This window comes from Salmo salar, chromosome ssa10 (genome assembly GCF_905237065.1).
Source record: "Salmo salar chromosome ssa10, Ssal_v3.1, whole genome shotgun sequence".
NCBI lineage: Eukaryota > Metazoa > Chordata > Actinopteri > Salmoniformes > Salmonidae > Salmo > Salmo salar.
This window is the reverse complement of record NC_059451.1, coordinates 74,292,765-74,310,696: the sequence shown is the minus strand read 5'-3', so window position 1 is coordinate 74,310,696 and position 17,932 is coordinate 74,292,765. Positions and strand designations below refer to the sequence as shown.

At 41.3% G+C, this 17,932-nt stretch overlaps 1 protein-coding gene across 7 annotated transcripts in view; it reads right to left on the bottom strand.

Moving 5' to 3' along the window:
- The window catches only part of LOC106561060 (transcription factor SOX-6), a 146,934-nt gene extending 130,775 nt beyond the window's left edge, over positions 1–16,159 (bottom strand). For 2 of the 7 annotated variants that reach the window (XM_045688091.1, XM_045688092.1), the window contains exon 1: positions 15,864–16,158. The gene's annotated coding sequence lies outside the window, so the exon portion shown is untranslated. Of the gene's footprint in view, positions 1–14,167; positions 14,634–14,891; positions 15,261–15,863 lie in introns of those variants that run through there. The other 5 variants (XM_045688089.1, XM_045688090.1, XM_014124667.2 and 2 more) reach the window with 4 other exon arrangements.
- Positions 16,160–17,932: the final 1,773 nt, after the last annotated feature.

Below are 17,932 nucleotides of genomic sequence, written 5' to 3'. Positions count from 1 at the left end.
GGGACCACTGTCCTTCCCCTGGCGGTCCGACCACACACCCGTTTCGGAGGCCTCACACCCCGAGCGTTGCCGCCACGCCCCATTAGTAGCAGCCTCTGTGAGAGTGGTGAAGTAAGGGCTCATGGGAGTTGAAGGCTGGAGCATTTCATCCAGGCACCAAAATATGTTACACAACATCTCGACATAACCACATACTGTGACACACATCAATACATACAGTATACCCTGCTTGGGTGTGTGTGTGCAAGTGTGTGTGTGCTTGTGCTATGTATACGTGCGTGTATGAGGGCAAGTGTGTGTGTGTGCGCAAGTGTGTTATGCCAGTGCATCTGTATGTCTGTGGCATGCGCCAGTTTCAGCAGCCCTTTCAGATGGTCAGAGAGGCTCATGGGAACTGCATTGGCAGGCCAAACCTCAAACCCTCACCACAACATTTCAGCACATTTCCCTTTTTCAACCCCATCCAGAATAAGACAAACTGTAGATGTAGAGTACGTCAATACCACGGAGAACAAATCACAGGATCTCATAAAAGAGTCAAGGCGTTTGTTAATTGTGCACTTTACTCTGATTGGAGATTCAAATCCAGCTCTGCCAATAGGATTCTGGGAACACATTCATGAACTCAAGCTCTTAACTCAACATTTATGCAAACCATTGTTAACGGTATGTTCTTAAACACAAACGGTAGTAACACTAGCAAAAACATGATAAATGGTAATAATTCTTAGACAGTCTCGCAGGTGGTCAACAGTGCGGTGTGAAATGATCGAGCCAAAGGCCACGTGACCCAGTGACCCAAGAGAACTTGAGGTGACACACACATCCACCTAGAGGCAATGTGGCGCAGACAGACAAACATCAACACCTTCTCACCCTTTTGTTTGTCACGTCTGGTGTCAGCCTTTTGACCGTGCGTAAAGCACACAATGAAATGTGTGGGAGTGGAGCCTAACAAAAGCTAGTCTATGTTTTGTTATTTCATACGGTAACTCGTTCACAGCTTTCTTCTATAGCGCATCTTTTGTTTCGTGAAGGAAAGCCATTTTTCTCCCTTGACACACCAGAAAGAAAGCCAGGCTTAACTTCATTATGATTTGTTTTTCCATTTCGATCCAAGTCAAGTGTTCACATTTTCCTAGTTTCCCTTGGTGCGTCCTTGCGGCTGGGGTGCTCGTGGAAGACAGCTTCAGGGATTGTAAACTTCCTGGTCTGGAGACCATTCATAGCCTGTTCATAGTCTGTTTTAGAACCTGGTCATAACCCATTCATGTTGCATGTCTTGTCCTTTACGATTGCATTGACTAGTAGTTGAAGACGCTAAGCAACATTCTTGGAACTAAACCTGCTGCCGCCTTCTGCCTTCTAAACAGCTAGAGGTATTATTAGCCAATTACCTCCTAATTAAGGTTAATTAAGGCTTTAATGCACATACTAAACTAACACATCTCTGATGTAAAACGAGGTAAGGTGAAATAAGGTAAAGTGAAAGACGAGAGGGAGGGAAAGCAAAACATTGAAACATTACAAGGGGAAGTAAATGGGGGGAGGGGGAGAGAGAGAGAGTAATAGAGCTATTGGACGCCAGCAAAACTGCTAGCCTAGCGGGTGTTCTTTCCCACTGTGGTAAATCCTCAAGGCTTCCATAATAAACAAAGAATTTGCTGCAGTGCAATAAGAGCGACTGAAGCACAAGTGTCAGTCACTACTAGGCCATCTCACTCTGTCAACGATCCAAAAGTCAGCACTCCATTGGCTAAAACCAAGGAGACTGATCCAAAAGTCAGCACTCCATTGGCTTTTAAGGAGCCCCCCCCCCCAAAAAAAAGGTCAGCAGTTTACCTACAGTGTACTTTCAGAGGACAACTCCTTGACATGTCCTTTTGGCTGTACCACCAACGTTTAGAAGACAGTCATCGAACGATCGAGAAAAGCCCAGGCAGAATTATGTTGTTTCTCTTTTACAATGATTCAGTCTTTAAAAAAACGTACTAATAAAGTTACAATGATGGGAGTTACAGACAGTACAGTGGCGAATATAAACAAGGGACGCTGATCTATTTTGCATACCCCATGCAAGCATCAGACTATCTGCTGCCTGGCCAAGCTGGATGCAATGGGAGATACAGTACATGGAATGGGCAGGTTCACGGAGGGTGTTTGAGTGCCTCTAGATCTTCCTCAAATTGAAATCTAGAACACAAAGCCAGTTCCACAGCTTTTTTTTGTATTATTCCCCTCTAATCAGGGACTGATTTAGACCTGGGACACCAGGTGGGTGCAATTAATTATCAGGTAAAAGAGAAAACCAGCAGTACCTTGTAGGGTAAGTATTTTAGTTGTATTTTTTATTCATCACTGGATTGGCTTTGGGTTCCTTCATTGCTGGCTCATGATGTCATATCCTGTGGGCTTTACATGGAATCCTCCAGGTATTATCTTTGACAAGCCTAAATAAACGGATGATTAAGACGGCTGCCGATCCAGCGGTTTTCTCCCTGTTGGGTGGTGGTGGAAGTCACGATTTGAAGGTTGTGTTGATACTGCCACGTTCCTTTGTTGAGGCCTGTTGTCTAAAACCACTCACTCAAAAGTACTGCTTTACTCACCCTATGCTGCAGCCTGCAGGTACAGCCCATTGCCACTGTTAGCTTCAGGAATGCTTAGAATATATTGGAGGATTCCCGTAAAGACAAGATGACCATGGGTTCAATGTATTCAAAGGAGGACAGGGGGTGAAGGAGAGAGATAAGGGGATCACAAAAAGGAGAAATAAATGTTTTGGTGACTGGAGACGCAGGAGAACTACCGCTCTACATTGGGGAACGGAAAAGTACTGGTTTGATTGCTGTGGTGAGTTCAAGGGGCATGTTCGTGTACGATGTCTAATAGCGAAGTACATTTGGGGAGAGAGGCGCAAACACACTTAAGTGACTCTCTCAGAAGGAGGCCCAAGCACAGTTTGGGTTGTCATTATTACTGGTTTGTCAGGTATAATCCCATTCAGACTTATAATTGGATGGTGGGGGAGCAGGATCTTAATTTGAGCCAGTTTGCTACAGCAGGAAAATAATCCTGTCCCAACAGGAAATGTGAATTTAGGGATTATAATTAATGGACATTTTTGTAGGGGTTGATGTATTTTTCGTAAGGGAAAATCAAGTCTGTAATTTCAAAGTGGAAATTACAAACTTCAGAAGCCTTTTCATCAAATCAAATCAAGCTTTATTTATACAGCACATTTCAGACATGGGATGCAATGCAATGTGCTTCACAGGAAAAAACGAATAAAAATAATTAACTACACAACAAACACAAGAGGATAAAAAACCAAATAATGACAAACACTGAATGACTAAAGAGCACCCTAAGGAAAAGCAAAGCTAAAAAAGTGTGTTTTAAGATCTCTTTTAAATATGTCCACAGTTTGGGCCCCCCTCAGGTTTTCTGGCAGGCTATTCCAGAGGCTGGGGGCATAATAACTAAAGGCTGCCTCTCCATGCCTCTTGGTCCTAGGCTTGGGATAGTTAAAATACCAGTGCCAGAGGACCTGAGGGATCTACTGGGTACATAACTTAAAAGCATGTCTGACATCGTGCACAATCATGGATTGATTTAAAAACCAATAGAAGAATCTTAAAATGTATTCTAAAACTCACAGGCAGCCAGTGCAGAGACCTTAAAACCGGTGTAATCTGTGCTCACTCTCTGGTCTAGGTCAGCGCCCGTGCTGCAGCATTCTATATGTTTTGCAGTTGACCAATGGCTTTCTTGGGTAGACCAGACAGGAGAGCATTACAGTAGTCAAGCCTGCTTGTAATAAAAGCATGGATGAGTCTCTCTGTATCAGCCTGAGAGAGAAACGGCTGCACCTTGGCAATGTTCCTCAGATCGTAAAAACCTATTTTGGTCACATTCCTAATGTGTGATTTGAAATTGAGTTCAGAACCTAAAATGACATCTACTTTTTTTACCTGGTGTTTTATCTTTATTGATTCTCGCTCTGTGCTTTGGCTCCAACAATAAGTACTTCGGTCTTGTCTTGATTTAGTTGGAGGAAGTTGTGAGCCATCCAAGTATTTAAATCACTAATACAGTCTAATAATTTATCTGTGGAGGCCAACCCACCTCTCCGGTCTGTCCAGAAGGAAATCATGGTCAACAGTATCGAATGCAACACTTAAATCCAAGAGTACAGAGAGCTGTTTGGCATCTATGTCGGCTACAAGATAATGTATCACTTTAACTAAGGCTGTGTCTGTGCTGTGGTGGGCACGAAAAATAGATTAGATTTATTTTTTAAATACAGTTGGCACAAAATCATTTCGCTGTCTGAAAACCAATTTCTCCAGAATTTTGCTTAAGAATGGAAGGTTGGAGATTAGCTGAAAAGTAGTGCGGTGAGGAAAGTGCCTGTGATTAACAACAGCTTGCACTTAAAACAGTTTTGAAGAAGGTGGTGGGGATAGGATCGAGAAGGCAGGTAGAAGGCTTAAGTTGTGATCACTTTCCTGAGCATGTCTGCGTCAGCCTGGGAAAATAAATCCATAGTGCCTTTGCGTGGTAGGCTAGGGCACATATCATCAAACTTCTCATCTTGCTTGACTGATACCTAGCTTAATGTTGTTACCTTATCTCTGAAATATGCCGCAAACTTATCACATTTAGATTTTGAGGAAAGTTCACATAGGTTTGCGGGGGTAGACCATCAATGGTTGAGAAGAGCACCCTCATACTATTCTGATTATTGGTGATCAACTTAGAAACATTTTGTTACGTTACAGCCTTTTTCTAAAATGGATAAAACATTTTAAAATTCCTCATCAATCTACACACAATACCCCATCATGTCAAAGTGAAAACTGGTTTAAATACATTTTTTGCAAATTAATTTAACATAAAAAACTGAAATATCTTATTTACATAAGCATTCAGACCCTTCAAATTGAGCTCAGGTGCAGCCTGTTTCCATTAATCATCTTTGAGATGTTTCTACAATTTAATTGGAGTCCACCGGTGGCCAATTCAATTGATTAGACATCATTTGGAAAGGCACACACCTGACTATATGAGGTCAGACAGTTGACAGTGAATGTCAGAGCAAAACCCAAGCCATGAGGTCGAAGGATATGTTCGCAGTGCTCCGAGACAGGATTGTGTCGAGGCACAGATCTGGGGAAGGGTACCAAAACATTTCTGCAATATTGAAGGTCCCCAATAACACAGTGGCCTCCATCATTCTTAAATGGAAGAAGTTTGGAACCACCAAGACTCTTCCTAGAGATGGCCGCCCAGCCAAACTGAGCAATCGAGGGAGATGGGCCTTGGTCAGGGAGGTGACCAAGAACCCGATGGTCACTCTGACAGAGCTGCAGACTTCCTCTGTGGAGACAGGAGAACCTTCCAGAAGGACAACCATCTCTGCAGCACTCCACCAATCAGGCCTTTATGGTAGAGTGGCCAAACAGAAGCCACTCCTCAGTAAAAGGCACATGACAGCCCTCTTGGATTCGCTGGTCTGATGAAACCAAGATTGAACTATCTGGCCTGAATGCCAAGCGTCATGTCCGCAGGAAACCTGCACCATCTCCACGGTGAAGCATGTTGGTGGCAGCATCATGCTGTGGGGATGTTTTTCAGCGGCAGGGACTGGGAGACTAGTCAGGATCGAGGGAAAGATGAATGGAGCAAAGTATAGAGAGATCCTTGATAAAAAAAGAGCACTCCAGAGCACTCAGGATCTCAGACTGGGGTGAAGGTTCACCTTCCAACAAGACAATGACCCTAAGCACACAGCCAAGACAACACAGGTGTAGTTTCGGGACAAGTCTCTGAATGTCCTTGAGTGGCCCAGCCAGAGCCCAGACTTGAACTCGATCCAATCTCTCTGAAGAGATCTGAAAATAGCTGTGCAGCTGCACTCCCCATCCAACCTAACAGAGTTTGAGAGGATCTACTGAGAAGAATGGGAAAAACTCCCCAAACACATGTGTGCCAAGCTTGTAGCTTCATACCCAAGAAGACTTGAGGCTGTTATCGCTGCCAAAGGTCCCTCAACAAAGTACTGAGTAAAGGGTATGAATACTTGTTTAAGTGATATTTCAAAAAAACTGTTTTTGATTGGTCATTATGGAGTATTGTGTGTAGATTGATGAGATGTTAAAAAAAAGGTGGAATAAGGCTGTAATGTAACAAAATGTGGAAAAAGTGAAGGGATCTGAATACTTTCTGAATGCACTGTATATATGCCAAGTTGCTCTCAGAATATCATAACGAACCTGCGACTTTGACTTTCTCCACTTTGGCTCTGCTTTACTGCAATTTCTCTTTAATTGATTTGTTTCCTCACTCATCCAAGGGGCTCTCCATTTGGATCGGGCATTTTTCAACCATACTGGAGCTATGGCATCAATAGTTGTCCTTTATTTGCTATTAAAGTTATCAACTAAATCATCACAAGAGGAAGGCAGAATAGGTTCCTACATTCAATAAAATCTGTAGCAACATCTGAGGTAAGGTAGCATTTCTTAATAATGTGTTCAGTATTACCCTGTGCTATGGGCAACAAGGTAGTAAAAAAACAGTGGTGATCAGATAAAGCAACATCAACAATAGAGGATATGTCAATAGAAAGACCCTTGGTAATAACCAGGTCCAAAGTATGGCCGCTGTTATGGATGGGCCTAGTAACATGTTGGATAAAGTCCATAGAGCTCAAAAGATTCATAAATTCAATAGCCTTGAAGTCAGTCTCTTTGTCAACATGAATATTAAAATCGCCCAATACAATGATTTTATCATAGTTCTCAAGGACAATAGACAATAGTTCAGATAAATCAGTAAAGAAAGTGGGGAAGTGCTTTGATGGCCTATACAGAGTTCTGGCCAGCACTGATGGCTGACATTTAAACAGTATAGTATGACGCTCAAAAGACCTAAAGTCGCCAAACGAAATGTCCTTACAGCTGAGATCATTAGTAAAAATAGAGGCTGTCCCCCCACCCTTTCCCTTTTCTGATAGAGTATGAAAAGGTGTAGTCCGGGGGTAGGCTTTAATAAGAGTGGCACTACAGCCTGATGACAGCCATGTTTCAGTGAGAAACATGCAATCAACTTTGCGCTCAGTAATGAGGTCATTCACGAGAAAGGTTTTACTAGTGATTGCTCTAACATGTAAAAGCACCATGTGTGGGCCACTCTGCCCCTGAGGCATCTGCCTCGAGGTAACCAATGGAATAACAAACAAATTATTAACGCTACTACCACGTTGTCTGACAGTCTCCAATCTATCAGAATGGTAGGAGATGACAGTTTGTATAAACTCACCAGAAGGTGGAGTTAAAGGAACATAAATTAGGTTACTCACAATAACTATAGTGCCATTTCTACAGGAGTTAATATGCTTTCCAAGTCCTCTGTTGCATATTCTGACAGAGAGACCTGGAGCACTACCATACAGACCCTGTATGTCAGTCTCAAAAACAGTTTGCGATGTTACTGGAAATAATCCTGGAACTCCTGCGGTTAGGGTGAATCCAATCTCTTTTAAAAAGTGCTGGTTGCACCCACAGCAAATCAAAGTTGTCACAAAAAGAAACATTCCTGTCATTGCAAAGTTTCTTCAGGTACTCGTGTAGTGCAACGGGTCGGCTGAAAAGTTCAAAACCCTATCAGTAGCACGGGAGGGGGCCAGAGATAATCATCTTCCCTGTGCTAGCAGGATGTTTACTTTTTTTGTAGTCCTCAGACTGCCTAAAACGAAGGTCGTTAAAACCTACGTGAGTGACGATGGTGTCAATATTGGAGTAGTTGGCCAGAAGAGGGAGTTCCTGTCATAGACACAGGCTCCTGGGTGACAGTGGACCTTGGTCGGTCTACAGGCCATAAGCAGGCCAAAATCTCTCACCATTGTGCTGCCCACAATGATGGTGGTCATGATGGAATCCGATGGGGAACGAAGAGGGGGAGGGGTTTGGGACTGCCTCGGACAGGGGGGATGGAGGCTTCAAGCCAGGCTAGCCTGACTCTTCGCACCAGCCACAGAGGATGGCGTTGGAAACCCCAGGAAGGTGGAGGATGGCCCGAGACCCTTCTGTTTTGAGTCACCAACCTGCTGAACTGCGGTGGTCGTGGGGGAGGGGGCACTGGGCGGCAGCCGGCTGTTGTTATATACCCAGGATCCGTGCTGACTCCTGGGGGCTGGTAGGTCCGTCTCAAGCAGGGCAAAGCTGTTTGATAGTTGGATCGGATCTTCTCGGATAGATGAAGGGTGGCCAGACTGCCTCCCCAATCTCCTATGCCTTGCGAGTGTCCAGATTCCTATGGGCCGGGGATTTGAGTTTAACATCTGTCCGTTGGATTGGGACAGATCAACGCTGCCCGACTCACCGACAGCTTTGCTATATTAAAACAGATTCGGTTTGCCTGGGTTACAGCAAGGTCGGTGTACTTAGAAAGCAGGTTATCTGGGCCTCCCGAGTGGTGCAGTGGTCTAAGGCACTGCATCGCAGTGCTAGCTGTGCCACTAGAGATCCTGGTTAGAGTCCAGGCTCTGTTGCAGCCGGCCGCAACTTTAGCTATGATTAATGGTTCCGTATTTCACTGAAAGAATAAACGTTTTGTTTTCGAAATGATAGTTTCCGGATTTGACCATATTAATGACCAAAGGCTCGTATTTCTGTGTGTTTATTATAATTAAGTCTATGGTTTGATATTTGATAGAGCAGTCTGACTGAGCGGTGGTAGGCAGCAGCAGGCTCGTAAGCATTCATTCAAACAGCACTTTACTGCGTTTGCGAGCAGTTGTTAGCAATGCTTGAAGCACAGCGCTGTTTATGACTTCAAGCCTATCAACTCCCGAGATTAGGCTGGCAATACTAAGGTGCCAATAAGAACATCCAATAGTTAAAGGTATACGAAATACAAATAGTATAGAGAAATAGTTGAGGCGTCAACGTTTCCTATAATAACTACAACCTTAAACTTCTTAAGTGGGAATATTGAACCACCAGCTTTCATATGTTCTCATGTTCTGAGCAAGGAACATAAACGTTAGCTTTTTTTACATGGCACATATTGCACTTTACTTTCTTCTCCAACAATGTGTTTTTGCATTATTTAAACCAAATTGAACATGTTTCATTATTCATTTGAGACTAAATAGATTTTATTTATGTATTATATTATATTAAGTTCAAATTAAAGGGTTCATTGTTCATTCAGTATTGTTGTAATTGTCATAGTTAAAAATAAATATAAAAATCATCCGATTAATCGGTATCGGCTTATTTTGGCTCTCCAATAATCGGTATCGTATCGGCGTTGAAAAATCATAATCGGTCAACCTCTAATACAAAGCTCTCTCTTTTAAACCGCAAATACACTACAATTCTTACATTTCCTCCATTGCAGAAAGTTCTCCTGCAACGGAATGATCAAATTAAGATCCTACTTCTGAAGAGCAGCACCCACAAAAAGGACAGGTCATTACAGCCATTGAAAGTGAGCAGGAAAAAGAAAACTGGCAAAATGGGAAATCAGGTTCCAAGGTTATATGGTGGAGGGAAAATAGAAAGCAATTCAATCCACCCTCAACTGGCATTGTGGTTGAAGAACGTACAGGCATATGCTGCTGTACTTCAAGTGCTCATTCACTAGAGCTTCAACCTTTCTTTTTCAGCAGCAAGACTGCAATTTGGGTGTTTCGTACAGCCACAGATAAGTATAGGCTGGCTAATATGTACTTACGAGATGGAGAGAAATACTTACGGCTAAATGTTTAATGTCTGTTTGTACAACACATGTCCAATTTGGGTGCTGGTGTCCTTTGAAAGAGCTCAACAACCAATAATTATGACTTTCTGGCTCTGTCACTAACAAGAATAAAGCTTTCTGAATGACACCTTTAATCTCAAAACAAAAAAGTGCAAATGTGGACGTAATTTAAGTAATACAAATATAATAAATGTATAGTGTTTAGAAGCAGCATGCGCTTAATCTAATAAGGATAAGCCAAACAAAATGACGACAAAAGAACAGGGTCAGAATAAGGATGAAAAAACTAGTAACATTAATGAATATGTATTCATTAACAAATGTGTTTTAGTCACTATGAAAACTATTGTGTCTTAATGAAATACACCTGTGGCCATTTCTATTTTATTACCATGGTTATAACCATCAGCAAGGCTGCAGGCAAGCTGGTAATGAGTGCAGCCAATTGTACCAATCTCTAAGTAGTCTATAACTCACATTCTCACTCTCTCCCCCCACTCTCTCAGCTGTCAAACACCCTCACCTGTAACACCCTCACCCTCGCCTGCAACCGTTTGCCCCTTTTCCTATTGCCAAGAGAATGTCACCCTAGATGAAAGAGAAAGCTAACAGGATCTACTCATTCACTCTGCTGCAAATAGCAACTCATTTGACATCAGCATTTATCATATATTTCTTAAAAGACAACTTGAGCCTTAAAAATTGACAAGTCACTTAGCACTATAGATTGAACCTGTTTCAATGATTTTGAAGTTCTGATATGTTCTGGTGAAAAAATGCTGAAAAGCAAAGTGTATTGAAGGCCAAGTGCAGAGAATCTAAAAAATATATATAATAACCATTGTTTTATATGATATTTTCTACACAATCACAAACCAAATTGCATCTTAAGTTTTATATATATATATATATATATATATATATATATATATATATATTTACATACACACACATGCACTGTACACACACACACACACAACATACACACACATTTTCCATAAGCACAAAAAGCTTATTTCTCTCAAATTTTGTGCACAAATTTGTTAACATCCCTGTTGGTGAGCATTTTATCCTTTGTCAAGATAATCCATCCACTTGACAGGCATGGCATATCAAGAAACGGATTATTACACAGATGCAATTTGCGCTGGGGAGAATAAAAGGCCACTCTAAAATGTGCAGTTTTGTCACACAACACAACGCCACAGATGTCTCAAGTTTTGAGGGAGCATGCAATTGGCATGCTGACTGCAAGAATGTCCACCAGAGCTGTTGCCAGAGAATTGAATGATCATTCCCTACCATAAGCCACCTCCAACATCGTTTTAGAGAATTTGGCAGTAAGTCCAACCAGCCTCACAACCGCAGACCAGGTGTAACCATGCCCCCCCAAAACCTCCACATCCGGCTTCTTCACCTGCGGGATCGTCTGAGACCAGCCACACGGACAGCTGATGAAACTGAGGTGTATTTCTGTCTGTAATAAAGCCCTTTTGTGGGGAAAAACTCATTCTGATTGGCTGGGCCTGGCTCCCTAGTGGGTGGGCCTGGCTCCCAAGTGTGTGGGCCTATGCCCACCCATGGCTGTGCCCCTGCCCAGTCATGTGAAATCCATAGATTATTTCAGTTGATTGATTTCCTTATATGAACTGTAACTCAGTAAAATCGTTGAAATTGTTGCATGTTGCATTTATATTTTTGTTCAGTATATATATAGTACCAGTCAAAAGTTTGGACACACCTACTCATTTAAGGGATTTTCTTGATTTGTACCATTTTCTACATTGTAGAATAATAGGGAAGACATCAAAACTATGAAATAACACATATGGAATCATGTAGTAACCAAAAAAGTGTTTAACCTCTCTTGGGTAGGGGGCAGTATTTTCACGTCCAGATGAAAAGCGTGCCCAAAGTAAACTGCCTGTTACTCAGGCCCAGAAGCTAGGATATGCATATAATTGGTTGATATGGATAGAAAACACTCTAAAGTTTCTAAAACTGTTAAAGTGAGTATAACAGAACTGATATGGCAGGCGAAACCCCGAGGACAAACCATCCAACAACAAAAGAATTCAGCCTTCCACTGTTTCCAATGGCTTTCATGTTTATTATGAGGCGAAGTCCTCCCAGATTGCAGTTCCTAGGTTTTCCACTAGATGTCAACAGTCTTTAGAAAGAGTTTCAGGCTGGTTTTTGGAAAAAATTAGCTAGAAGTTGTAGTTTTTCTAAGTGGCTCCCATTTTGGCTGTACTGTTTCCATGCGCGTGGGTGAAAGCACGTTCTTTGTTATTTATTTCTGGTAATGAACATACTATTCTCCATCTTAAATTTTATCGTTTATTTACGTATTAGGGTACCTGAGGTTTGATTATAAACATTGTTTGACTTGTTTGGATAAGTTTATTTGGTAACGTTTGGGATTCATTTTGTATGCATTTTGAAGGAGGGAAACCGGTGGATTATTGAATGAAGCGCGCCAGCTAAACTGAGATTTTATGGATATAAAGAAGGACTTTATCGAACAAAAGGACCATTTGTGATGTAACTGGGACCTTTTGGAGTGCCAACAGAAGATCTTCAAAGGTAAGGCATTTTTTATATTGCTATTTCTGACTTTCGTGTCGCACCTGCCTGGTTGAAAAATGTTTTTCATGTTTTTGTATGTGGGGCGCTGTCCTCAGATAATCGCATGGTGTGCTTTCGCCATAAAGCCTTTTTGAAATCTGACACAGGGGCTGGATTAACAAGAAGTTAAGCTTTATTTTGATGTAATACTTGTATTTTCATGAATGTTAAATATTTATATTTCTGTAATTTGAAATTCGCGCTCTGCAATTTCACAGGATGTTGGCCAGGTGGGACGCTACCATCCCACCTGCCCAGTTAACCCAATTGAGATGGTTTGGGATGAGTTGGACTGCAGAGTGAAGGAAAAGACGTCAACAAGTGCTCAGCATATGTGGGAACTCCTTCAAGACTGTTGGAAAAGCATTCCAGGTGAAGCTGGTTGAGAGAATGCCAAGAATGTGCAAAGCTGTCATCAAGGCAAAGGGTGGCTACTTTGAAGAATCTCACATATAAAATAGATTTTGATTTGTTTAACACTTTTTGGGTTACTACATGATTCCATATGTGTTATTTCATAGTTGTGATGTCTTCACTATTATTCTACAATGTAGAAAATAGTACAAAATAAAGAAAAAACCCTTGAATAAGTAGGTATGTCCAAACTTTTGACTGGTACTGTATATACAATTAAAAGTCTCACTATTGCTTAACTATACCATGAGGTAAGGTTTAGCTCTTGCAGATGCAATATTTTCAAGAATGGGCTATTATAACACTTATTTTCAGGCGCCGTCCTCATGTCAGCATAAGTCTGGACATGACAGGTTGTAGCCAATGTCTATCACCTACACTTTGACATGTAGGCTAACTATATATGTCCATTCACATGCACTTATGTTTATCTTAATTAGCAGAATAGCTACTGTTTTTCGGTTATCAAATCAAATCAAATCAATTGCCTATGTTTGTTAATGGTCTTGGTAACCTAGCAGATGACCTTGGTGGCCTGGCAGATTAGGAACCTCTTGAAGGAAAATGGCCTTGCCCCTAAAATCAAGAAATTCCAGGCCCGGTGCTAATAATAGCCTAATTATGAAATGACAACGAGTCACAGTTTTCTCAATGCAAGGTTTATTGTGTTTTTTTTTTTGTATTACTTCTTGAAGGTATTTATCATATTAGGTATGTGTTTTAATAGGCCTAAATAGTTGGACACGTTAGCCTACACTTGGGGGCAGTTACAAGGCTAACCTATATGAACGTGTTTGATGGGACTGACATAATTAATAGGCTATACTGTAAAGGTTCAGCGTGAACGATGAGGGAGGCTGTATTTGTGCGCAGATCATATAAGAAATGATCCATAACTAAATCCAGGCGAGCTACAGGTGCGCCGCGACCGTAAGGTTGCTCAGACAGTGGATAGCACGTCCCGGGACAATGTGCTGAATTGGCAGCCTATTTATAAGTCTGCCATTTGAACGTGGACTGCACTCTAATGCCACTTTACCTTATGAGGGAACTATAACCCACAGCACCTGCTCAAAACAAATTGGTATACGAGATCAACTTCACCCCCGCGAAGGGTCCCGTCGTCGGATTGTTTTTCAAACAGACACTCTCGCTTACAACGGGAATGTGCTTCTCTATTGGCTAGCTAGAGAGCACAGACAATTACACTTGAGCTGAAGAATATAGGCGCTATTTCAATTCGAGATAATGGATTTGAAATGTGTCCAAATAGCAATAAGGCTGCTGCATTTCAATTATATGCTAGTTGCTTAAAAGAAAAATGGGATGGAGCGTTGTGTGTCCTTCTTACCTGGATGTCACTCTCAGTGTCAACAAGTTTAGAGGGATCAACAACAACAAAACAAAAATCTGTGTGGCATTGATCCGGATATTACCACAATCCAGTGAATTTCCTTTTTAGTCGTTTTAAAACCGCATCACTGGCACGTGAATTCAGTGCGTGCGAGTGTTCTCTTTCCAAACGTTATCACCCGGCGTGCAGCACTCCGAGGCGCATTATCTCAGAACTTGTGTGCGTGTAAATTTGGGAAACTCCCTAAAGTGATGACCTATCTCGCTTTTCCAGAAAGGCTATGATGCTTCAGTGCGCCTTGTCCTCCTATCCCCAGACATGTAAACGTATCATTATTAAGTTCACCCCACGAAACCTCAACGAAACGTTCACAAGATAGCCTACAAAAAGTCCATACTGTTAAGTGCAAGGCGAAATGTACAGTTCTAAAATGTCAGTCTAAGTGTGTGAAGCATGACTAAATAAACGCTGCTCCTAAATCGCTACGTTCATATGACAATCAATTAAAATACATTTCGTAATTGTCCAGCATAATAGTTATTGCTTTGGCAATCATCTAGAACAACAGCCTAAGTCAAAATAAAATATATAGGGGCAGGTAGTCTAGTCTATAGGCTACGCTACATGCGGTTTTCAACTTGAAAACGTTCACAAAAAAAATTTAAATGGTCAATGTAGGCTATAGCCTAGGCATTCAGAATTCCAATTGAGAACAACTTACTTCAAGAAGTTCCCCTTTCTTCGCACCGTGTTCTCGCTGGGACCAACGTCTTGTTCCTTCTGTATTGTCTCCCAGTGGATCCGTTTTAGAACGAAGGGTTACGTCTATTTTAATTTATGACTCACCACGCATTCTTTTAAGGTCAGTTTCCATGACCCGAGAGAGAGTAAACTTGTGAGAGAGACATCCCCTACTCGGCACCGTCGACAATATTCCCATTTTCCAGTTGATTAGAACGGAATAAAAAGCATTCTGATTTGGACATGGCGCCGAAGTAAACCGAGCGCACAGTGAACGAACTCCGAAAGGCTCGGCATTTACACTTGAGGTGGTGGCCCTGTGGCCAGAAAAGCGCACGTCGTTTCGATGAATAGTAGCCGGCTACCACTATGTGGACAAACATGAAACTACCTCCTATTACAATAGCCTACAATACCACCAGGCAGCTATCTTCAAGCTGCAGGGCTCGCTCGCAAAGTTCATGGGGAATGCAGAAAAAACGACTTGTATTAAACGGATTGTGGGCCTGTTACAGTTAAATGTGCTGACATAAACCAGCTTGCACGCAATTATATCACTTTAAGCTACAGACATTGTTTTACAATTAAGCATTTGATAACACTTAGTTTAGCAAAGTAGTTCAGACTGAAACACAACGTAGGCACAATATTTTGTAAATGTAATATGCAATGACAAACACAATAGGCGTATGTTGCAAATCATTAGGCTACGTGTAATTTGTTCACTGACCAAACTCGCCTCAATTGACATTTTCCTTTTTAGAATAACATGCAAGTGTAGGCATAGTAGCCTATCAATCTCAACGATAAAACATGAATAACCTCTTAATAACCTATGATGCAGGGATTTAAGCTACACATTGGCTTTCGACTGGGAAGCAACAAACAGCCAGTCAAAGCACCAAATTAATATAAATGTTGGGTAAATATATAGCAATAGAGCTATTCTTACCTTGATGTATGCAGTCTGTGGGTATCACGTTGTATTATCAAAGGACAATGTTGTCTGCATCAAGTGGAGAAGGCAATACAGGCAACTTGTGTGGCCATGGGCCACTTAAAACTCTGGTGCGCGAAGTGAGGTTCGCTTGAGAGGCTCTTTGGTAACTTTGTTAGCTAGTCAATCTTGGCTACCATAACTATTTTAAGCATTTCCCATCGTGCAACAATTTGAAAGTGAGGCGAAGTGAGTGAGTGTTCACTGTTGTCGTGCACGGAGAGTACTCCTTCTCCCTAATGGATGCAACGAGAGAAACGGAGAATGAAAACATTGAGAAGGAGAGAGAGAGAGCGAGAGAGAGAGAGTGTGTCACGTTTTATAAATTGGTCTATTGGAATTTATATAATGATCATGGTCATTTGTTTGCTTCAAAATACAACGACCACAGTGCAGAACTCGTTTGCTTTCAGTAAAACAAGTTTTCATTTTGGTTATTTTTAATATGCGAAGTGTATAATCTGCTTCTTATAAAAACGAAACGATTTGACAAGGAAATCAGACTGCCGCCACTTTAGCAACGTCAATGCAACCAAACTTGCATTGTCTAATGTCAACGCTTCATGGCACACATTCGTTGAGTGGCTATCTAAAACAAATATTTGTTCCCGGGTGACTTGTTTAATTAATTACTTTGTATGACGCTGTTTATAAAAGATAAACAAATGAAGGCGCTTCACCTTTGGATCAAAATGTAATTCTATCAAGCATTAAGAATATCATGACATGTCGACGACATTGTTGCTTAAATGTCTGTTGAATAATTATAGCCCTATTTTAATAGAATGAAAGGGCTATTGCATGATTCAATGTTTGGCTATATTCTAAATTAGTAACATTTCAGAACAATGTATCTTAATGAATAAGGTAAATATTCCAAATGCATGCATGTTCACGATCAAAGCTTGTGTAAGTCAGCCCATAGCCTATGAGCAATTATCGAATTTATATTCATTTGAAAATTAATTGTAGCCTATTAAAAACGGACATGTAGGCTTTTTGGTTGTCAACCTATTCAATCACATCTTAAAATACGAGACATGGGTTATTTATTTCCTTCAAAGATGATGGATTACTAGACTATTGATAGGGACATTTGGAGTTGAAACTTGAAATATGAGTGCCTTTTAAAGATTTACCTGGTAAAATTGCAGACAAAAATGCAGTTGCTCTTACGCCACCCTGTGGTAAACATAGACAGCACAAGCTCACCAGTGCGTCTTAGGATCACGGACTGCCAGTAACACGCACACTTTTGGGAGATGTATCAAAACGGTCAGAGCAATCTGGAATCCTTGGGTCGCCCCGTACCCTAAAGCCTAACCTTAACCCCTATCCTTGTTTGAGACCAGCCACCCGGACAGCTGATGAAATTGAGGAGTATTTATGATTGTAATGAAGCCCTTTTGTGGAGAAAAACTAATTCTGATTGGCTGGGCCTGGCTCCGCAGTGGTAGACCGGCGAAATCGAGCGCTGGGGAGAGGGAGCGGGATTAGGCGTGACAGGCTAGAAAATAACCATTACCAAACATATGAATATACAGTGAGCTCAAAGTATTGGGACAGTGACACGTTTTGTAGTTTTGGCTTTGTACTCCACACTCTGGATTAGAAATTATATAATGACTATGAGGTTAAAGCTCCGACTGTCTGCTTTAAATTGAGGGTATTTTCATCCATATCGGGTGAACGGTGTAGAAATTATAGCACTTTTTGTACATATTCCCGCCCATTTTAGGGGACCAAAAGTATTGGGATAAATTCACTTGTGTCAGTTCAAGTATTTTTCTTGGTATGCCATTGTCACTTATATGTGTATTAAAGTAGTACAAAGTTAAGAATTTCGTCCCATATTCATAGCACAGAATGAATACATCAAGTTTATGACTACAAATTAGTTGGATTCATTTGTGTTTTAGTTTTGGTTGTGTGTGAGATTATTTTGTGCCCAATAGAAATTAAGGGTTAATAATGTGTTGTGTAATTTTAAAGTCACTTTTATTGTATATAAGCATAGCATATGT